The following is a 24632-nucleotide window of genomic DNA, read 5'->3' on the forward strand; positions in this document are numbered from 1 at the left end:
GTTTGTCCATTTGTGTCTGGTTTACTTCACTCAACAAAATGTTTGCAAGGTTCGCTGATGTTGTAGCATGTTATCAGAATCTCATTCCTTTCTAAGGTTGAACAATATTACACTGTGTGTATGCTGTATGCCACATTTTGTTTATCCATTCATCTGCTCAATGCATTGGGCTGTTTCCACCTCTTTTTAAAAAATATATATATTTTATTGATTTTTTACAGAGAGGAAGGGAGAGAGATAGAAAGCTAGAAACGTCGATAAGAGAGAAACATCGACCAGCTGCCTCTTGCACATCCCCTACCAGGGATGTGTCCGCAGCCAACTTACATGTCCCTGACCGGAATCGAACCCGGGGACCCTTCAGTCCGCAGACCGACGCTCTACCACTCAGCCAAACCGGTTTCAGCGAGAATTTTCTTATTGGTAGTTAGACTATTCATTTGAAAAACCTTTTTCTTAGACGATCATGTACTTTACAAAGTGGTCCCTGAAATATTTTGCTATACACCTGAAACTAATGCAAAATAATATTGAATGTAAACTATAATTTTAAAATAAAATTTAAAAATAACTTTCTTTATATGTTCCACATATTTCCACATGTTCTTTGTGGAAAATGTAAAAAAATACAGAAAAGCAAAAAGTCCATAATTATACAATTCAGAATTAATATCATGTATGTATGTATATATGAAGGCTTATTGTATATATTTCATTTAACCATATAATATATAGATGTCTTTTAATATCATTAAAAGCTAGTGGTTTTTAAGAAAATACTGTATCCATCTCATTTTGAGATATTTAATTAAATCCCTACTAGGTTTTTGTTTAGTTACAGTTTTTTCCAAATTATTAAGTGCTGTAATGAATGTCTTTATAATTAAATCTTTGCACAAATTGACTATTTTCTCATGCAAGTTCCTATAAGTAGAATTGCTGGTTCAAGAGAATGTGTATTTTAAAGTGTTTAACAGATTTAGTATAGTGTTTTAATTTTTTCGTATTTTATGTTAATGTTTTACAGTAGTTTCTGCTAAAATCGAAGGCAAGCTCATAAACATGTATTTGTGTACCTCAAAGCTACAATTGGATGTTCATAGCAGCATTATTCATAGTATTCAAGAGGCGGGAACATCCCTCTCCCTTCCTCCCTATAAAAAATCAATAAATTTTTTTTTAAAAAGAAAGAAAATTCTTCTCTTCTCACCATAAACATGCATCCCAAAGTTAAGTTCTGTCTAACTATGTCATACACCTTAGAAGGCACTTTTTGTCGCAAAAAAAAAAAAAAAAATACGGAGAAATATCAAATTTGAAACCTGAGAATAACAATCCTTAACTAAAACAAAATGGGGAGAAATACCCTAAATTGTTCTACATATTAAACATAAATCCTATCAATATCCACCTAGTTTCTTTGCAGAAATTAACAAATTGATCCTAAAACTCATAAAACTTTGAGGGACCAGAATAGCCAAAGGCAAAACAATCTTGAAAAAAGAACAAAGTTGGAGGACTCATCCTTTCGAATTTTAAAACCTACCACAAAGCTACAGTATTAAGATAGAGTGGTACTGCCCAAACCGGTTGGGCTCAGTGGTAGAGCGTTGGTCTGCGGACTGAAAGGTCCCGGGTTCAATTCCGGTCAAGGGCATGTGCCTTGGTTGCAGGCACATCCCCAGTAGGGGGTGTGCAAGAGGCAGCTGGTCGATGTTTCTCTCTCATCGACGTTTCAGGCCTCCCTTCCTCTCTGTAAAATATCAATAAAATATATATTTTTTAAAAAAGATAGAGTGGTACTGGCATGCGGACAGATATAAAAATAAATGGAATGAAACAGAGAACCCAGAAATAAACCCACATATTTATGATTGATCTTTAATAAGGGTGCCAAGACATTTCAATGGGGAAAGAACCCTCTTTTCAACAAATATCTATATGCAAAAGAATGAAGTCCACACTCTAAGGAAGGTCTACGGGAAGAGATGCTGGAACTGAGTCTCAAAGAAAGAAAATTCCCTAATGCAAGCGGAAGGAAGATCACAAGCAAAGTCATGAGACAGCATGGATTAAGTGTATGAATGGTACTGTGAAGAGTTTACCGCATACTTTAGAAGCAGGCAGATGAAGACAGAGAGCAGATATAAAATAAGACCAGTTAAAAATCTACTGCAATAATCCAGGAAAGAGATGCTGATGTGTGAATGAAAATATTGGCAAGAGGGATAGATTCAAGAAAGGAAGTTCTAAATTTGAGGTTTATTGCCTGAGTGAATATGGTTTTGAGGGGAAAGGAAGGATCTATGATAACCCTCAGAAATTTGCCTATAACATTACTAGGACATAGATAAGAATTACAGTCATGTACCACACAATGACATTTTGGTCAAAGACGGATCACATATACCATACAGCCTATGTGTCTAGTAGGCTATACCATTTGGGCTTGTGTAAGTATACTCTATGATGTTCACATAGATGAAATTACCTAACAATGCATTTCTCAGAACCTATCCCTGTTATTAAATGGTGCATGATTGCAACTTAAGGACTCATGAGGTTTATGAGGTTACATTGCCAAATCAATGTATTTCGAAAGTCAATGAATAAGACTAGTATTACCTGTAAGTAAGAAAGGGTAACTAGTAACACCTCACTTAGGTGCAGATTTTTTTCCTTAACTTATTTTGACACAATTTGGACTTGGAAAAAGGTACACAAAGAATCCAATATACCCTTCACTTAAACTTCCCAAATGTTAACATTTTAGGTGAGATAGTCTTAAAAATATTACTCACTTCACTTAGCTAAAGGTCAATTATCCAGAAACCTCAAGAACAGAGATCCATAAGCCAAAAGGACTTCTTAAAAGATAAAAAAAAAAAATAGGTAAAATAAGAGAACTTAAATAACTGCAGAAATTCTTTTTAAAAAGTGAAATCTTACTTAGAACCCTAATATAAAAATAGAGGGGCAAGTTGTCCTGCTCTAGTATAATTTTAACATGTTTGGTCACCTGGTTTTCCAAACCATGGGATAAGCAGCAGAAAATAAGAGGGATGAGGAAAGGAGTGTTCCCTCAGTCTTTTAAAAAAACAACCTTAAGACGAAAAATGTTATAGAGACAAAGAGGGATATTTTATAAGTATGAAAAGATTAATCCATTAGAACAATCCTAATAAAAGAGTAAAATACAAATTGACCAACACTCTAACACACAAGATGGCTGCTCCCATGTGGTCAAAGATCCTGCCCCCATGTGGACACAAGAGGGCCACCACAAGTTGGCCAGCAGGAGAGGGCAGTTGGGAGGGACCAGGTCTGTAAGGGAGGGCAGTTGGGGGTGATCAAGCCTGTAGGGGAGGGCAGTTAGGGGTAGGATCAGACCTAAACAGACAGTCGGACATCACTCAAGGAGTCCCAGATTGGAGAGGGTGCAGGCTGGGCTGAGGGACACCTCCCCCGATGCACGAATTTCGTGTACCTGGCCTCTAGTAAAATTATATACATCTAACAACAAAGCCCCAAAATACATTAAGTTAAAAGTGATAAGAGCCGCCAAAACCGGTTTGGCTCAATGGATAGAGCGTCGGCTTGGGGACTGAAAGGTCCTGGGTTCGATTCCGGTCAAGGGCATGTACCTTGGTTGCGGGCATATCCCCAGTAGGAGGTGTGCAAGAGGCAGCTGATCGATGACTCTCTCATCGATGTTTCTAACTCTCTTATCTCTCTCCCTTCCTCTCTGTACAAAATCAATAAAAAAAATATATATTAAAAAAATAAATAAATAAATAAAAGTGATAAGAGCCGGACTGGTATGGCTTAGTTGGTTGAGCATTGTCCCATGCACCAGAGGTTGCCGGGTTCAATTCCCAGTCAGGGCACATGCCCAGGTTGTGGGCTCAATCCCTAGCGTGGGGACATGCAGAAGGCAGACAATCGATGATTCTCCCTCATCTTTGATGTTTCTATCTCTCTCTCTCTCCCTTGCTCTCTCTGAAATCAATAAAGACATATTAAAAAAATAAAAGATGCCACCAAGGAAGTGAAACACAAAAGCCTTGGAGAAAATATGTGCAAATCATTTTTCTGATAAGAGACTAGTATTCAGAACATACAAAAAATTCTTACAGGTCAATAATGAAAAGATAAATAATCCAATGGGTTGAAGATCTGAATAGACATTTTCTAAAGTGAGATATACAAATGGCCAATAAACACATGAAAAAAAATGTTCCACATAATTGCTCATTAGGTAAATGCAAATCAAAAACTAAAATGAAAGACTACTTCATACCCACGAGGTTGGCTACAATAAAAAGATGAACAGCAACAAGTTGGTGAGGATGGAGAGAAAATGGCCCCGCATGCATTGCTGGGGGGAATGTAAAGCATTGCAGCTGCTTCAGAACATAATCTGGCAGTTATTCAACAAGGCAACATAGAGTTACCATATGATACCATCTACCCAAGCGAAATGAAAACACATGTCCACACAGAAACTTGTACACAAGTGTTCACAGCGGCTCTGTTCACAATAGCCAAAAAGTGGAAACGATCCAAATGCCTATTAATTGATGGCTAACCAAAATGCGTTATATCCATGCAATGGAAATAGAACACTATTCACACAATAAAAGGGTATGAGGTATAATAACCTGCTACAAGGATGAACCTTGAGAACATTATGCTAAGGGAAAGAAGCCAGAGGAAAAGACCTGACACTGTAGAGTGTTCCTTTATATGAAATGTTTAGCATATGCCAATCTAGAGACAGAAAATAGATTGGTTGTTGCCTGGGGGCTGGGGCTGGCACACAGGAATAGCACTGACAGCAAACCAGTACAGGGGATCTTCTGGGGTGATGGAAATGTTCTAAAATTAGATTGTAATCAAGAATATAGCCGAAACTGGTTTGGCTCAATGGATAGAGCGTCGGCTTGGGGACTGAAGGGTCCCGGGTTCGATTCCAGTCAAGGGCATGTACCTTGGTTGCGGGCATATCCCCAGTAGGGGGTGTGCAAGAGGCAGCTGGTCGATGACTCTCTCTCATCGATGTTTCTAACTCTCTATCTCTCTCCCTTCCTCTCTGTACAAAATCAATAAAATATATTTAAAAAAAAAAAAAAAAGAAAAGAAAAAAAGAATATACAACTCTATTGCCCTAACCGGTTTGGCTCAGTGGACAGAGCGTCGGCCTGAGGACTGAAGGGTCCCAGATTCGATTCCGGTCAAGGGCATGTAGTTAGGTTGCAAGCACATCCCCAGTAGGAGGTGTGCAGGAGGCAGCTGATCGATGTTTCTCTCTCATCGATGTTTTCAGCTCTCTATCCCTCTCCCTTCCTCTCTGTAAAAAAATCAATAAAATATATATATATTTTTAAAAAGAATATACAGCCGAAGCCGGTTTGGCTCAGCGGTAGAGCGTCGGTCTGCGGACTGAAGGGTCCCAGATTCGATTCCGGTCAAGGGCATGTACATTGGTTGCGGGCACATCCCCGGTAGGGGGTGTGCAAGAGGCAGCTGGTCGATGTTTCTCTCTCATCGACGTTTCTAGCTATCTATCTCCTTTCCTCTCTGTAAGAAAAATCAATAAAATATATTTTTTAAAAAAAAGAATATACAACTCTATAAATTTGCTAAAAAATCATGGACATTTATGTTGGTGAATTTTATGGTATGTAAATTATATCTCAATAAAATATGATGTCCCTGTTTACGATCCTAAAGTATTTTTACTAAAATCATAATATCAAATATGCCTTTCTAAAACCATACTCTCTACCCACCCCCCTTCTGTCCACTCTCTTTATCTTTAGCCTGGCCTCCTGGGTTGAGAATTGCTGTTCTGAAGGGAAACTACTGACAACAATAAAATGTAATAGCTGGTAGCCTTAGGGTAAACAATGAACAAGAAAAAAAATTAACTAGGCCAAGAACTTCACTACTCAGAGTGTATCTGGGGCCTTTTCACTGTGGATCGACTAGCTTTCTGGATCAGAAAACAGTTTCAGAACACAGGTTTTTGGGGTGCGAGAAACCTGGAATCAAATATTGGCTCTGCCTCTCACTTCGCAGAGGAGATCTGAGGCAAATTACTTAACCTCATTCATCCCTGATTTCATTTGTGAAATCTCACAGGACTGATACACAAATACATATAAGCTATTTAGCATGGTGCCTGGCATAATATAATAATCAATAAATGGAAGTCTTTATTCTCTATCTCTTAATAACCCCTAGTGGCAGCCCTATATTAAAGCACTATTCAACAATACTCCAAACAGTAAATTATTTTCAGGACATTACATTTATTTTTAATAAGGCCAAAGAGTATACTGTATAATGCATTCTTTTAAAGCTTTGCAGTTGCATTGCTACTGGGATATACTTCAGTGACCACAATAATATCTCTTTCTACATTCAGCAATGCAGAAACACAGCTCGGTGAAATAGCTACAAAAATCAGGCCTGAGCCGAAACCAGTTTGGCTCAGTGGATAAGAGGGTCGGTCTGCAGACTCAAGGGTCCCAGGTTCGATTCCGGTCAAGGGCATGTACCTTGGTTGCAGGCACATCCCCAGTAGATGTGCAGGAGGCAGCTGATGATGTTTCTCTCTCATCGATGTTTCTAACTCTCTATCCCTCTCCCTCCTCTCTGTAAACAATCAATAAAAATATATTTTAAAAAAAATCAGGCCTGAGCCCAGTCAGCATGGCTCAGTGGCTGAGCATTCACCTATGAACCAGGAGGTCATGGTTCAATTCCCAGTCGGGGCACATACCCAGGTCGCAAGTGCTATCCACAGTCAGGGTGCGTGTGGGAGGCAAAGAATTGATGTTTCACATTGATGTTTCCCTTGACCTCTCTTTTTCTCCCTTCCCCTCTCTGAAATCAATAAAAAGAAAAGAAGCTTAAATATATAGAAGATCCAAAAATGAAAGAAAGAGGGAGTTATATATGGACACTCCTAACCCTGTTTGCCATTTAATTTCCCCCACTCCAACATGTAACCACTTACTCAATTCTTATAGCCCTCCAGAGTTTCTTTAGGAAAAAATAAGTGAATATAAATACATGTTCTCTCTCCCCTTTCTATACAAAAAGTAGCATAGTATGTATTAAATTTTTTATAGTCACAATATTTTTATTGATTTATTTGAGAGAGAGAAAGGGAGAAAGGTTTGTTATCCCACTTATGTATGCCTTCATTGGTTGATTTTTGTGTGTGCCCTGATCGCGGATGGAACATGCAAAGCTGGCATATAGGGACGATGCTCTCATCAACTGAGCTATCCAGGCTATAGTCACAATATTTTAGGGTATATTTTTCCCTGTCCATACATAACTGTCCCTCATTCTTATTTTTACTAACTATATAGATGTATTCAGTGATTTGCTATGTCAGATAACACTGAGTATTTCATTTTGCCTATGTGTGTACACATATATGCAAATTCGCTGAAATGGGATTGCTGGATCAAAAGAAATTTGTATATTTAGCTTGTATCGAAACATCCTAATATATCCAGAAGAGTACACATAATACAAATGCATCTTTATATAATGCTGCCGAACTGCCTTCCACGGGCACTGAACCAATTTTAACTCCCACCTGCAATGTGTGAGAGTATCTTTTACCCCACATCCTTCACAATAAAAAGGGTGTGATCAAATGTTTTGATTTCTAACGCTCTGATAGATTTAATAAAGGAATCTCTGTATGGTTTCAATTAGCATTTATCTTATGAGTGAGCTTAAACATCTTTCACATAAACAATAATTAAAGTCAGGAATAAGGCAGGAATTCCTATTATCACTGCTGCCACTTTAAGGAAATAAAACAAGACCTACAAATATTGGAAAGTCGGAGACAAAACTCAGGACTACATGATTATCTATCTAGAAAATCCAAACAAAATAACTACAAAACTATAATAAGAACTAAACAGCCGAGCTCAGCAGAAAAACCAAAGACAAAATCAACAAACAAATCAACAGCTTTGCTAGACATCAGCAATAATCAATTACATGGAATTTAAAAGAAAACTATCCTAAGGTGAGGGCTAGAGCAGAGGGGTAGGCAACCCCTCAAGTGGGGCAGGAAGAGTTGGGTACCCTGGAAGGAAGGTAAGTCAATTGATTTTTTAAAATATATTTATTTATTTATTTATTAAAATATATTTTTATTGACTTCAGAGAGGAAGGGAGAAGGAGAGAGAGAGAAACATTAATGATGAGAGAGAATCATTGATTGGCTGCCTCCTGCATGCCCCCCACTGGGGCTGGAGCCAGCAACCAGGCATGTGCCCTTGACCGGAATTGAGCCTGGGACTCTTCAGTCCGCAAGTCAAAGCTCTATCCACTGAGCCAAACCAGCTAGGGCAAAAGAGGTATTTAAAAAAAAAAACACAAAAAACTATCCTGTTCATAAGAGCCGCAAAGCTATAAAATATTCATCTGGGAATAAACTCAGGAAGAAGTATGCAACACATATAAAGAAAGCTGTACAATTTTACTGAAGTATATGAAAAACCCTTTTCCTTTGTCAAAAGATTCAATATCAGCATCTACATATCCCCCCCGCCAGATTATTCCAAGTTCAATGCAAACCCAATCAAAATCTCAAAGATATTTTTTGTCCAAAATTGAAAAGCGGATTCTAAAAGAATACAAGGAAATCCAAGAAAATCTTGAAAAAGAAAACAATGAGAACTTGCCTTACCAGATACTACATGCAGCTATAGTACTAGGTGTACCGGTTAATATTGCACCATCACACACTTCAAAACCAGTTAAAGACAAGTTAAAAGATCTTGCCTGTGAAGTATTTTTTTTTAAAAATATATTTTGTTGATTTTGTACAGAGAGGAAGGGAGAGGGATAGTTAGAAACATCGATGAGAGAGAGTCATCGATCAGCTGCCTCTTGCACACCCCCTACTGGGGATATGCCCACAACCAAGGTACATGCCCTTGACCGGAATTGAACCCGGGACCCTTCAGTCCCCAAGCCGATGCTCTATCCATTGAGCCAAACTGGTCTCGGCTTGCCTGGGAAGTATTAATCCACCCGCAGTATTCACCAGACCTTGCTCCTTCAGATGACCACTTGTTCCGATCGATGGCACACGCACTTTCTGAGCAGCTCTTCAAAACAAAGAAGTGGAAAATCGCCGCCTCTAAATGGTTTGCCTCAAAACAAGAAAAGTTCTATTCTATTGGGACGATATCCACAAATTACCTGAAAGATGGGGAAATGTGTAGCTAGCGATGGTCATTATTTTGAATAAAGCACTTTTGATGTTTCTCTGGAAATTATCGAGTTTACTTCGATTACAAAATCTGCATTATTAACCTGTACACCTGGTAAATTACAGTGTAGTTTCAGGACAGAAACAGACAAATGGACTAATAGAGTAGAAAAATCAGTACAGAGTCCTGACCCTGTGGCTCAGTTGGTTAGAGCGTTGTCCCATACACCAAAAGGTTGTGGGTTTGATCCTCAGTCAGGGTACATTCGGAAGGCAACCAATTGATGTTGTATCTCACATCTATGTTTCTCTCTCTCACCCCCTCCCCAACTCCTTCCCTTCTCTCTAGGGTCAATGACCATATCCTCCAATGAAGAATAAAACAAAAGAATCAGCCCTCGCTGGTTTAGCTCAGTGGATAGAGCACCAGCCTGTGGACTAAAGGGTCTCAGGTTTGATTCTGGTCAAGGGCATGTACATTGGTTGCGGGCACATCCCCAGTAGGGAGTGTGCAAGAGGCAGCTGATCGATGATTCTCTCTCATCATTGATGTTTCGATATCTCTCTCCCTCTCTGAAATGAATAAAAAAATTAAATTTTTTAATTAAAAAAAGAATGAGTACAGAAACAGACACAATATATGGGGATGTAGTCCATGATAAAGATGGCATTTCTAATGGTATCAGAATAACTGGCTACCCACTTAAAACTCAGTCACAAAAATAAATTCCAGGTAGATTAGAAAGCTAAACATAAACAGCAAAACTACAATTATTAAAGAAATTATGACAATATATTTCTAACCTGAAGAAAGGCCTTCTGAAAAAGACAAAATGCAGAGATCATTAACGAAAAAGCTAACACATTTTGCCATTTGACCATGAACAAGGTTAAAAAATAAGCAACAGACTGGGAGCCAGCATTTGCCACAGGTATAGCAAAGCATTAATATCCGGAATATATAAAGAACAAAAAAATCAGGAAGAAGAAATACAAATGACCAATACATGTATGGTAGAAAGATGGCTCAAACTAATTAGCAAGCAGAGAGAGGTAAGTTCAAAGTCATTCTTGTCCATCAGATGAGCAGAATAAGAAGATATGCTAATATCATGTTTTGGGAAGTATGCGAGAAATCCCGCACTGTTAGCAGGTAAACTGGAATAGCCTTTTCATATGGCAATTCCGATTCCAAGTGTTTAGCGCAAACTTGTAACCCGGAATTTCCACTTCTTAGTATTTACCTGAGAAATATCCCTATATATGTACAAATATATATGTACACGGATTTTTTTAAATAAAGCATGGCTTGAAATTGAAAAAATCCTGAAAAAAATCCTTAAATAAGAAGACATATGTAACACTTTCAACAATAAAGAATTAAAGAAAAACACCTTAGCCGAAACCGGTTTGGCTCAATGGATAGAGCGTTGGCTTGGGGACTGAAGGGTCCCGGGTTCAATTCCGGTCGGGGGCATGTACCTTGGTTGCGGCATATCCCTAGTGGGGGTGTGCAGGAGGCAGCTGATCGTTGACTCTCATCGATGTTTCTAACTCTCTCTCCCTTTCTCTCTGTAAAAAATCAATAAAATATATATTTTAAAAAAAAAAGAAAGAAAGAAAAGAAAAACACCTTAAATATCTATCTTTAAGAGAATAGTGAAATGAACAGAGGTATATCTGTACTATGTAATAAAATGTATCTGTTTAAAAATGAGAGATGGATATATACTAATATATACTAATATATATGTAGAAAAATCTACATATATGTACTGAGAAAAACAAGTTTTAGTACTATGTATACATTACATCTATACATATCTATGTAAAAATCCCCCCAAAACTTTTTATTTCTATATGTCTGACAGGATATGCTCTAAACCACTGGTCAGCAAACTCATTAGTCAACAGAGCCAAATATCAGCAGTACAACGACTGAAATTTCTTTGGAGAGCCAAATTTTTTAAACTTCAACTTCTTCTAATGCCACTTGTTCAAAACAGACTCACCCAGGCCGTGGTATTTTGAGGAAGAGCCACACTCAAGGGACCAAAGAGCCGCATGTGGCTTGTGAGCCACAATTTGCCAACCACTACTCTAAACTGATCCTAGCAGTTAAAAAAAGCATGTAGTATGAAATACTGTGTATCCATTAAAAAGAATGAAGTGGGCATATGCATATTGACATAATATATATCAAAATTAAACAATTTCTATTTACCAATCACTTTCCCTCAAATCCTTAATTAACACCTTATTCTGCATAACCCATTAAAATGTGGTGGCCAACTTCTAGGGATATATCCTAAGAAATCAGAAACACCAATCAGAAAGAAGGTATGCCCCCCCTATGTTCATAGCAGCACAATTCACCACAGCCAAGATCTGGAAACAGCCCAAGTGCCCACCAGCAGATGAGTGAATAAAAAAGCTGTAGTACATTTACACAATGGAATACTATGAAGCAGTAAAAAAGAAGGATCTCTTACCCTTTGAGACAGCATGGAGGGAGCTGGAGAGTATCACGCTAAGTGAAATAAGCCAGTCAGAGAAAGACAAGTATCACATGATCTCACTCATCATGCGGAATCTAATTAACAAAATAAACTGATGAATGGAGTGGATCCAGAGACATGGAAGCATGGAACAGAGTGTGGAATCTCAGAGGGAAAGAGGGGTGGGAAGTAACCAACCAAGAACCTTGTATACATATATGCATGGTTCATGGCCACAGACAATGAGTTCAGTGAAGGCTTGGGGCAGGGGCAGGCTGGAAGGGGTCAATGGGGGAAAAGGGGACCTATGTAATACTTCCAACAATAAAGAATTATTTTAAAAAATAGATCCCTACCCTCATAGAGCTTAAATACTAATAAAGAGAAACAATAAGCATAATTCTATATAATAAAAGGCTAATATGCAAATAGACCAAATGAGTGGAACTGGAACAACCAAACAATAACTGGTCACTGTGACATGAAATGACCACCAGGGGGCGTGTGCAGAACATGGCAGGTATCGGCCACGGCAGGATGGTGGAACAGGTAAGCAAGGGGTGCCAGACCAAGGGGGGGGGGGAGGGTGCCAGTAGCTGTCATCAGAGTGAGCCTTTGGTGCTTACTGAAAATCCTTCGCTCCCGCACACCTCGGTCCCACCCAGCGTTTGCACCTGCTGCCGGCGCTGGCTCCGCTTGCACTGCTGCTGGCACCAGAGCCACTGCTCACACACACTGCCAGTGCCCAGCACCAGCCCTGATCGCTCGGTGCCATCAGTAGATGCAAGTGCCAGTGCCCCAATCGCTCCTCAGGGCTTCTCCACCTCCCCCTGTTCCTGAGGAGAGATTGAGGCTGTCAGCCAACTCTTGCACCAGCGGCTGGCAATGGCCCCACTTGCACCCACAGCCAGCGCCAGAGCTGCCACTCGCACCCGCTGCAGGTGCCCAGTGCTGGTCCGGATCTCTCAGCGCCATCAATGGGTGAGCAGTGGCTGCTGGCCCTGATCACCCCTGAGGGCTTCTCCACCCCCCCCCTGCTCCTGAGGGGCGATTGGGGCAGTAGCTGCCACTCGCACCCACTGCTGGCACCGGCCCCAATTGCTCCGCACCTTCAGCAGGTGCGAGCAGGGTCAGTGCGTGGGAGCGGTGGCTATGGCAGGAGAAGGGCTGCCGGTAGACAGGGAACAGAGGCCGAGGTGGGAGGGGCCAGGCGGGGGCTGCCCCTGTGCCTACTACTGTAGCCTTGCAACCCACAGTTCCTTTTAAGGTGTACGAGTTCGTGCACTGGGCCCCTAGTGAATATATAAAATATCTAGTATTTGCAGTTTGTGAGTAAGAAACAGATTACAACATTAAGTAGCATGGTCAGAATAGGCTTTAGTAAAAAGGCAACATTTGAGCAAAGATGAGGTTAGGATGTAGAATGTCTAAAGCAGTGTTTCCCAAACTTCTCTCATGATGAGAATCACCTGGTGGAGTTGTTAAAACACAGATTCCTGAATCCCAACTAAGAAGTGCTAAACTAGAATTTTTGAGAACATATAGGTAAAATTGCATACCTAACTTAGTGCTCTGTATATAACATCTGTGTTAGAGCACTAGTTAAGTATACAATTTTACCTATATGTTCCCAAAAATTCTAGTTTAGCACTTCTTAGTTGGGATTCAGAAATCTGTGTTTTAACAACTCCACCAGGTGATTCTCATCATGAGAGAAGTTTGGGAAACACTGGTCTAAAGGAACAGCCAGTTGCAAAGGCCCAATGTCAGGAACAAGGCTGGAGTTCATGAGATAGGTGTCTAGGCAGGAGATGTGAATTTGGTGTGAAACGGTATTTTATGCCATCCTGTGTAATAAAAGGGTAATATGCAAATAGACCGAATGGCAGAACCGAACCACCAATCAAAGTGTAACATGCTAATGATATGCTAAGGATGCTCAACCACTCGCTATGATATGCACTGACCACCAGGGGCAGACAATCAACTGTTTGACCAGTTGCTATGACGTGCACTGACCACCAAAGAGGGTCCCTCAGCCTGGCCTGCGCCCTCTCACAATCCGGGACCCGTTGGGGGATGTCGGAGAGCCAGTTTCAGCCCGATCCCTCAGACCACTCCCCTTGGGAGGTTGTCAGCCGCAGGGCACATGGCTGCAGCACTTGCCTCTCTTGATCGGGACTGAATGGGTGTGAGCCCGGGGCAGGCACAGTGGGGCCCGGATGAGTGGGAGCGGCAGGTGGGAGCTGCAGGAGGCATTGCATCCAGGATTTTGGCCCGATTCCTGCAGGCCACACAGAGGGGCCCGCCCATGCACGAATTCGTGCAGTGGGCCTCTAGTAAGACTATATGAGATCACTGAAAGGAGCAGTTAGAGAAACCCAAATTCTTAGGAAATCTAAGAGCATAGAAACATGGTAGGACATATGTAAGTAACAGTGTGCATCCCCTCTCTCCTTTAGCCCATCAAAAATCATACAAGGACTTAAGAATCCAGTTTTGTTTTGTTTGAAATAAAACGTGGCAGCCAAACTACATATAGCACCCAGGCCAAAGCCACCTCCCCTAACTAACTGTTTTTGTGCAGTAGGTGAGCTGAGAAAGACTTTTACACTTTTAATGGTTGGGAAAAAGAAAAAGAATATTTTATGACACATGAAAGTTATTCAAAACTAATTATTTCAGTGTTCATAAATAGCTTTATGGGAATATAGCCATACTCATTCATTTACATATTGCCCAAGGCTGCTACAACAGCCGCTGAGTGGCTTGCAACGGAGACTCCATGGCACGAAAAGCCTAAAATATTTACTACCTGGTCCTTTATAGGAAAAAGTTGATCAGACCTTGCTTTACAGTTTCCAAAAGAAGGGAGAGGGAGAGGGAGATAGAAACATCAATGATGACAGAGAATCACTGATCAGTTGCCTCCTACAAGCCTCACCCTGGGGATACAGCCTGCAAGCCAGGCATGTGCCCTGACCAGGAATCAAACCGTGACCTCCTTCCTGGTTCACAGATGGACACTCAACCAATGAGCCACGCCGACTGGGCTGTTTCCCTTGTTTTAAGCAAGGATTTCACCCTTGACAAACAATTTGAAAACAAAAATAATACTCGTTATTTAAAAATCACTTATGTAACTTTAGCATAAAGACTGTCTTGCTTGCTGTATTCAAGTTTCCTGATCATAAAAGTCTCACTGACTCATAAAAAGCTTTAGAATGTCTCTCACTTCAAATACCAGGTGTGACCTTAAAAAATGCTTTTCTCCTCAACTGCTCAGAGCGACTAGATATCATCACAAAATAGCTTCATTTAACTAATACACTACATATTGTAAGTATTGCGTACTCTGTATTTTATAGTTTAAAAACTTTAAGTTAACCCACTTGCAAAACAACAAAGCTGGACCCTTACACACACCATATACAAAAATGAAATCAAAACAGAGCAAAGAACTAAATGTTAGAGCTAAAACGATAAAACTCTGCAAAGGAATTAGTAAGTCTTCATAACCTTGGATTTGGCAACCACTCCTTAAATGACAATAAAGAGATGAGCAATCAGATTTATAATAAAAATGGGAAAATGACTTAAATAAACATTTCTCCAAAACGGAAATTCAAATAGTCAACAAGCACATGCAAAGATGCTCAACATCGTTAGTCATGAAAGAATTACAAATCAAAACCGCAATAAAGTATCACTTCACGCCTACTAGCATGGCTACAAAACACACACACACTGTAACAAATGCTGGTGAAGGTGTGGAAAAATTGGGACTCTGATACTCTGATACATTGTTATCTGCGATGTAAAAACAGTTTTGTGGGTCTTTAACAAGTTAATCATGGAATTAGGTGCAGAACATAATATGAGCCAGAAATTCTACACACCCAACAAAGTTAAAAGCAGGTTTTCAAACAAACCTGGGACAAATATTCATATCAGAATTACAGGCAGTCCTCGGGTTACGTCAGAGATCCGTTATGACGACGTAACGCGATTTTTGCCCTAAGAGTCCACCTACGTCACTCACGTGGAGCACAGGTACAGCAAGCAGTAATGGAGTGAAACAGTAAAAAGAAATTAAAAGAGAGATACCAATTCCTGACCTTTACTGGTGGTAAGTAAATAATAAAAAACATAAAGCACATACGTACATATGTCGGAATGATGGAACTTTTTTTTTTAATAAATGGGATATGGTGACATAACCATGAAACGATGTACGTTGAGTCTGATGTAACCCGAGGGCTGTCTGCATTCACAAAAGCCAAAAAAGGAGGCTTCCGGTCAAGATAGCAGGGTAGGTAACCGCTGTCCTCGCCCTGGCCCCCAACCACATGAAAATCACAATGAAAACTACTAAGCCATCATTCAGCACCACCTGAAGTTTAGCTGAAGTCCTAGAAATAAGCATATTAAAAAAAGAAGCCACATTGAGACTTATAAGATGGGTGAGACTCGGAATGGGCTGGTCCCACACTCACGTGTGAAATTAAAAAATCAGGAGGGAGCCCTGACGGCTTTGGCTCAGTGGATAGAGCGTCGGCCTGTGGACTCAAGGGTCCCAGGTTCGATTCCGGTCAAGGGCATGTACCTTGGTTGCAGGCTCATACCCAGTAGGGGGTGTGCAAGAGGCAGCTGATCGATGTTTCTCTCTCATCCATGTTTCTAACTCTCTATTCCTCTCCCTTCCTCCCTGTAAAAAATCAATAAAAAATATATATTTTTTAAAAATCAGGAGGGAGGTCCTGATTGGGTTGCTCAGTGGGTTGGAGCATTGTCCTGTGCACCAAAAAGGCTGCAGGTTCTATTCCTGGTCAGGGCACATACCTACCCTGTTTCCCCGAAAATAAGACAGTGTCTTATATTAATTTTTGCTCCCAAAGATGCGCTAGGTCTTATTTTCAGGGCATGTCTTATTTTTCCATGAAGAAGAATACAGTACACATTTATTGTTAAATGAAAATAAAGGAAATTTATTACCTGTATACAGTACGGTAGTACGGTAGTTGTCAACACAAACCAGACAAACTGAATCCTACAATATCAAGAATTTACTCATTTATTCAATGACAATCATGTCATCATCTTCTGGAACATCATCAGAACAATGCAATTCCTGAATTTCCTGGTGAATTTCTGGTGTCTCCAATTCTTTCAGAATCAGTGGACCAAATCTCTCGTTTAGCCTAGGGGGGCCTTATTTTCGGGGGGATGCCTTATATTTCACTCAGAAGGAAACCTGTAAGTAGGTCTTATTTTTGGGGAAACACGGTATGTTGCAGGTTACAGTTGGGGCATGTACAAAAGGCAACTGATCGATGTTACTCGCTCACATTTATGTTTATCTATCTCTATCTCTCAAATCAATAAATATATCCTTAGGCGAGGATTAAAAAGAAAAACAATTACAAATAAAAATTGGGAGGGATAACTTGCCTGTGGAGATCCCCTCTAAAAACCCAGGGGTCCCAAGCCCTCACCAGGCCCCCAGCCCAGGGTTCCCGTGCCAGGAAGTCCCTTTAACGCTGACTGTGAGACAGAGTCAGGCAGTTGGAGTCCAGGCATTCCTCTTAAAGGGGGCCTGTCCCAAGGATGTACCTGGGCTCACAGTAACTCAGAAGGTGCCAGGAGCTTACAGGTTAGAACCGAATTGTCCAGTGAGGATTGGAGGAGCAGCTTTCTCCCGGACAAAAGTACTGGCAGAAGCCATTACCCCTTTGCTGAGCCCTCCTCACATAGAGCTGGCAGGCGGGTGCCTTTGTGAGTTTCTATCAACCTGGATAACACCGTTAGCCCTGCAATGGTGGTTCCCTCAGACCCTGCCCCACCCAACTCATGGGCCCACCCAAGCCACTGTCAGGGGCTTTTCCATATAAATGGCCTGTCTTGGTTCATGCTTCAGACTTTCCTAAAATCTCTCAAACAAGCAGTATCTGGGCATGACATGCCCGGTACCTCTTGCTAAGTGGCCCCTCGTGGGTAGCCGGCCTTGATTAGCAGCTACACCACTCCCAGGCAACTACAAGCCCAGCACAAGTGGTAGTCATCTGCACGTGGCTATGGAGCTCATGCCAGGTGGCTCTAGGCAGGACACAGGTGGTGGCTGACCTTAGCCTGCACCTTCCAGGAGGCCCCGGACCCGGTGCGCACAGTGGACAGCTTCAGACCATGCCAAACCACCGCCCAACCACCTCCACAAGCGACACACTCAAGGGGCTGACCCAGCAGGCTCCAGTCTCACTAAAGCCAGTCTGCTTCATGGGGTTGATCCCTACACAGCATATGCTTCACGGTGGTCATGACCAGTTCTTGTAGCCAATCAGCCTGGGGGTAAACCCCTCCCATTGGTGCACCAACACCAATCAAGGCTCAACTGCAACAGGAGGGTGCATACAGCCTACATGGCGAAAGCACCTGGAGCACCCAGCTCACGTGACCAGGGAGGCTGCACCGCTGAGCCCTGCCAGACGCCTCCTACGTAAGACCACTCTGCCAAGACCAGGAGACACAGGAACTCTGCAGGGAGGCGGTCAAAATGAGGAGACAAAGAAACATGCCCCACATGAAATCAAAGAACCAAATTCCAGAAAAAGAATTCATCAAAATAGATAAGCAATCTACCAAATGCAGAGTTCAAAACACCGGTTATACGGATAGTCAATGATCTCAGGGAGAACTTCAACAAAGAGACAGGAAACATAAAAATGGAGATAAAAAGAAGCCATAAAAAAAGAACCAGTCAGAAAGGAAGAACACAATAATGAAATGAAGAATACATTACAGGGAATCTACAGTACAGCAGATGAAGCAGAGGACAAATTAGTGATGAGGAAGATAAGGAAACAGAAAACACCCAATCAGAAGAGCAAAAAGGAAAATTAAAAAATGAGGATAGTAATGGGTGGGAGCGCAGGAGGGTATAGGGAATATAAATGGTGATGGACAGAGACTTGACTTGGGTAGTGAACACACAGTACAGTGTACAGATGATATGTGGTAGAATTGTGCACCTGAAACTTACATAATTTTCTAAAACATATTTCTTTATTGATTTCAGAGAAGAAGGAAGAGGGAGAGATGGAAACATCAGTGATGAGAGAGAATCATTGATCGGCTGCCTCCTGCACACCCCCTAGTGAGATCGAGCCCGCAACCCAGGCATGTGCCCTTGACCGGAATCGAACCTGAACCTGGGACCCTTCAGTCCTCAGGTCGACGCTCTATCCACTGAGCCAAACCGGCTAGGACTGAAACCTACATAATTTTGTTAACCAGTATCACCCAACACATTCAATAAAAAGGGAAAAAATGAGGATATTATAAATGAGAACCTCTGGGACAGCTTCAAGTACACCATCATTCACATGGGTGGTCGGGGGGAGGGGGGGTGCCAGAAGGAGAAGAGTGAGAGCAAGGAATTTCAAACCTATCTGAAAAACTGACAGAAAACTTCCTAATCTGGTTACTACAATTCATAATATAAAATAGTTTTTTTCCGCCGAAACAAGTTTGGCTCATTGGGTAGAGCATCAGCCTGCGAACTGAAAGGTCCCAGGTTCGATTCCAGTCAAGGGCATGTACCTTGGTGTGGGCACATCCCCAGTAGGGAGTGTTCAGGAGGCAGCTGATCGATGTTTCTCTCTCATCCATGTTTCTAGCTCTCTATCCCTCTCTCTTCCTCTCTATAAAAACTCAATAAAATATATTTTTTTAAAGTTTTTTTTTCATCAGTACATGATGGAATAGTATGCAGCAGTAAAAAAGAAGGATCTTGCCCTGGCTGGTTTGGCTCAGTGGATAGAGTCGGCCTGCAGACTGAAAGGTTCTGAGTTTGATTCCAGTTAAGAACATATGCCCGGGTGGGGGAGGTGGGTGTGCGGGAGGCAGCTGATCAATGATTCTCTCTTATCATTGAGATTATCTTATCACTGATATTTCTATCTCTCTCTTTCTCCCCCTTCCTCTCTGAAATCAATAAAATATATATATACTTTTTTTTTTTAAAAAAAAAGAAGGATCTCTTACCCTTTGAGACAGCATGGAGGGACCTGGAGACTATCATGCTAAGTGAAATAAGTCAAAGACAAATATCACATGACCTTACTCATATGGGGCATCTAAATGAACAAAATAAACTGATGAACAAATAGATCCAGGGACAGAGAAATATGGAAAAGACTTCGGAATCTCAGAAGACAGGTGGAGGAGGGTGGGTGGGTGGGAAGAGATCAACCACAGAACTTGTATGCACATATGCATAGCCCATGGACACAGACAATAGGGCGGTGAAGGCCTGGGGCAGGGGCGGGCTAGAAGGGATCAATGGAGGGGAAAAGGAGGACATATATAATACTTTCAACAATGAAAACTTTTAAAATAGAGATATAAGATATTTAAATTCACAAATAAACATAACAGTTTTTAATCAAATATACAAAATCCAATGAAAATGGCATATTTCAAAAAAAAGAGAACAACATATCTCTATGTATTTTAGTGATCTTTTTTTTGCAAATAACAACTTAAAACTCTAAAAGTTAAGATACTTGGAAACAAAAGAAGTCAAAATATGTTAAGACCCCAAATGAAGAAGCAAAATGCAGTATACACATACAATGCAGTATTATTCAACAATAAAAAAAGGAACGAAGTATTGATATATGCCACTCTCAAAAACATGCAAAGTGAAAGAAGCCAGACACAAAAAAGCCATGTGTTATATGATTTCCTTTATATAAAATACCCAGAATAGGCAAACCCATAGAGATAGCATGTTAGCAGTTGCCAGGGACTGGTGGGAAAGGGCAGCGGGGAGCCACTGCTTATTGGTACAGGGTCAGCTTTTGGAGGGATAAAAACGTTTGCAACTACACATGCAACATGGTGCAGGTGCTTCACACCAGGGACTGTACGCTCTAAATGGTAACTTTTATACTATGTGCATTTTATCGCAATAAAAGGTTACCAGGCAAAACCACAGGAAACAATGTTACTTCGTTTCTATCTTCCACAGTTCAGGAGCCCTGGCCAGTGTGGCTCGGTTGGTTGGATGCCTTTCCCACAGACCAAAAAGCTTTGGGTTGTATGCCCAGTTGAGGCCCCAGTGGGAGGCAATGGATCGATTATTTTTTCCCCTCCCTCCCTCCCTTCCTTCTCTCTCTGTCTCTCTCTCCCTCCTTCCCTCTGTCTCTAAAAATGCCCTAGTCCTAACTGGTTTGGCTCAGTGGATAGAGCGTCGGCCTGCAGACTGAAGGGTCCCTCCCAGGTTCGATTCCAGTCATGGGCATGTACGTTGGTTGAGGGCACATCCCCAGTGGGGGGTGTGTGTGTGTGTGTGCAGGAGGCAGCTGATTGATGTTTCTCTCATCAATGTTTCTAACTCTCTATCCCTCTCCCTTCCTCTCTAAAAAAATAAAATAAAATAAAAATTATATATATATATATGTATAAATCAATAAAATATATTTTTTAAATGCCCTGGCTGGTTTTGCTCAGTGGATAGAACATCAGCCTGCAGACTGAAGGGTCCCAGGTTCGATTCCCGTCAAGGGCATGTGCCTTGGTTGCAGGCACATCCCCAGTAGGGGGTGTGCAAGAGGCAGCTGATAGATGTTTCTCTCTCATAGATGTTTTTAATTCTCTATCCCTCTCCCTTCCTCTCTGTAAAAAATTTAAATATATATATATATATATTTTTTTTAATTAAAGTATTGATTTATTTTTAGAGAGAGAGGGAGAGAAGCATCAATTTGTTGTTCCATTTATTTATGCATTCATTGGCTGATTCTTGTATGTGCCCTGACAGGGGATTGAACCCATAACCTTGGCATATGGCGCAGATGCTCTACCCACTGAGCTATTCCACCAGGACCTTATGACCATTTTCTTTACTTCTGATTCTGGCACACTGCGACCATTGCCTTCATCATTGACTGGCTAAATGATGGGACATCTTAATAAAAAAGAAATCCCTCTACTTTACAGAAGAAAGTCAAGGTCCACAGTATGGAAATTTAACTCCTAAAACACTACAGAATAATTATATCAATGCATGTAGACTTGTGATATGAGGATCAACATTGGTCTAGACGTCAAAACTCCAGGGTCTACCACTTACTTCACTAGGGCAAATCTTTTCTGAGCTTTCTTTTCTCTCTCAGGTATAAAAAGGAAAACTTTCCTGCTTGTCTCCCAGCAGAAGTATAGTAATAAAAACATGTACTACGCTGAAACCAGTTTGGCTCAGTGGTAGAGCATCGGTCTGTGGACTGAGGGGTCCCGGGTTCGATTCCTGCCAAGGGCATGTACAATGGTTGCGGGCACGTCCCCGGTGGGGGGTGTGCAGGAGGCAGCTGATCGATGCTTCTCTCTCATCGATGTTTCTAGCTTTCTATCTCTCTCCCTTCCTCTCTGTAAAAAAATCAATAAAATACATTTAAAAAAAATATGTTCTAGGTGGCTGGTCCCACTAAAGGGATCTAACAGTATAGGATGCTGAGGAAAGGAAAAAAGATGGGAGCAGGCGAGACTTTCAGAAACAGCTACTGAACTGAAATGCAAAGGGAAACGGAGAGAGAGCACTCCAAATTGGGGGTGGGGGGAGGGGCTCAGAAGCCAAGGTGGTGAGAGGACCACCACAAATCTGCTTATGTCATTCCCTCTCTTAAAGGGTCAAGGGCTCCTGACTCTGACCTCCGACTCCTTCACCCCGACCTCAGTGTAAGACTCTAGCCTTATCTCATTCCACTCCCCAAATATACAAGGCTTACTCTTTCCAGCCTCGATACTGGGATGTTCTTCCACTCCAGGAACATCCAGCTCAAAATGGGGACACTACCTTGGCCTGCCAGAGTGAGTGCACCATTTCCAGGCTGCCACTTAATAAGTAAGTAGTATTCCTTTTAATCTAAGAGGCTATGAACATTGCCTCGACATCGAAGTGGAATGAAAGCATGTCCTCCAGTTCGCGATATTTCCCAGATAAATGGGTGCATGTCAGTCAAGTTGGTCGAAAGTAATCATGGAAAGTTAAAAATCCATAAAGTATTCATCTTGACCCAGAACAGAATGAGACCATCACAAGGCATCCTTACCAGATAAGGAATGTATCCCCAGAACAAAATGTTCAAGTAATCTGCTGTCATTGAAACTCACATTAAAAAGAAAAAAAAATCAAGTTCCTATTTTGCAAACCAGGCAAATTCAGAAAGACACCGGAGAAATCATATAGAAAGGATTTTGGCACTCAAGATCAGCTTGAGCGGTTTTAGTTACTCTTGAATGCAAGGTACCTCCTCCTTCGCGCTGTTGAGTTGAAACAGTTTTTAAACTGGTAAACCCGGGGTATAGAGACTGTCTAAAAGACACCTGCTGCTCTGTGTCATATACCGAGACCTCTTCAAAAGTTCCCTTGGTATTACCACTTACTATGGATGTAAAAGCAGGTGACAATGCCTCCCCAAACTGGATGCAATCACTCTTGTACCGAACATTTTCACAACTTTTCAAGGCGATTATTCAAAGAACTGCTTCAGCCAACGGTAACTCGTAAGGACCAGCCATACCACGCGCATCTGTTTTGAGGGTTCAATTTCATTTTAACAAGGTCCATCAACTCCCAAGGCACCGAGACACACGTGCAGGATTGCCGGCCATAGCCCGCTGCATAAATGTTTCACCGCTCTTAACTAGTCAAACGAAACCTCTCTGGGCGCAGGGAAGCCAGCTCGCCGCTTTATCCTGACCCCCTTAGCCCGTTCTCCTCCACACCCCGAACCTGTCAGCAACAGAACGCACCACCCGGTCCCGAGTTACCAGATCGCAGTCTCTTTGAACCTAACCCACTTACACAACGAGCCCGCAGTATCCCTCGCCCCGATCCAGTCCTCCGGACCCGCACGCATCCCCGGAATCTCGAAATGAAATCCGCCTGCCCCCACCCCGTTCCCCGCTGAAAGCCAACTTCCCATACCTGGAGCGATCTTCCCTGCCCGGAGCCTCGATCTAACTTAAAGGACCGCTCAGCCCCTTTGTCAGCCGCCTCCCGCCCCGCCGCGTATCCTCCTCACCTTCCCCGTCCCCTCGTCTCCCATCAACTCCCAAAGTTGCCACCCCCCAGCAAAAACAAACAAGACAAAAAAGACGCACCTCCACCCGGGACCAGCCCTTGCCCACTTTTCCCCTCTTCATCCTCCTCTCCGCCCGTTCGCCGAGCCCGACAACCCCGAGGACCCGAGCCCGGCCTCGTCCCGCACCTCTTGGGGGGACGGCGAAATCACCTCGCCTGGGTCAAAGCGCCCCCCGCTAGGGCGCTTTACTCCGAACAGACTCCTGGCCGCCGCTGCCTCCCTCCATTCATCCCCGGCCCATTCATCTCGCAGCCCGATCCCAGACACGCCCCCCGGCCTCCTCCCTCTCTCCCGGCGCTCTGCCCGGCCCGGGACCCTCACCGGACCAGAGCTTCTAGGAGATGGAGCCTCGGACTCTTTTTTCGCTTCTCCTCCGTCCCCTTCCAAGCCTCCGCTCGCCCCTCGACGAGCCGCACCATAGAGCATACACATACGCACACGCCGCCTCCTCCGCTAACGCCTCCTCCGATGCTACTTACTCCCCTCCGCGGCGGCTCGCGCTCCGCTCGGCGGCGTGTGCGCGTGCGCGCGCGCGAGCGTCTCCCCGCGAGCCCACCGGGCCGGCCGCCGCCGGTAGGTGTGGGGCGGGCGGGGTTCGGAGCGCGGGGAGCGAGCCCGAGCTCGCGCTCGCCCGAGAGCTGAGCAAGCGCACGCGTACTCCGGCCGGGGAATTGAGTCGGAGCCGGGAGAGGGGCGGAGGGGGCGGGAACGGGAGGGGAGGAGAGGGCAGGGGGA

General features: G+C 42.6%; 1 protein-coding gene across 1 annotated transcript in view; it reads right to left on the reverse strand.

Moving 5' to 3' along the window:
• The window catches only part of WNK3 (WNK lysine deficient protein kinase 3), a 114159-nt gene extending 89763 nt beyond the window's left edge, over positions 1 to 24396 (reverse strand). The window contains exon 1 of the mRNA XM_084870997.1: positions 24219 to 24396. The gene's annotated coding sequence lies outside the window, so the exon portion shown is untranslated. The remainder of the gene's footprint in view (positions 1 to 24218) is intronic.
• Between the last annotated feature and the right edge of the window lie 236 nt (positions 24397 to 24632).

Source organism: Pipistrellus hanaki (assembly GCF_964339955.1).
Source record: "Pipistrellus hanaki genome assembly, chromosome: X".
Classification (NCBI taxonomy): domain Eukaryota; kingdom Metazoa; phylum Chordata; class Mammalia; order Chiroptera; family Vespertilionidae; genus Pipistrellus; species Pipistrellus hanaki.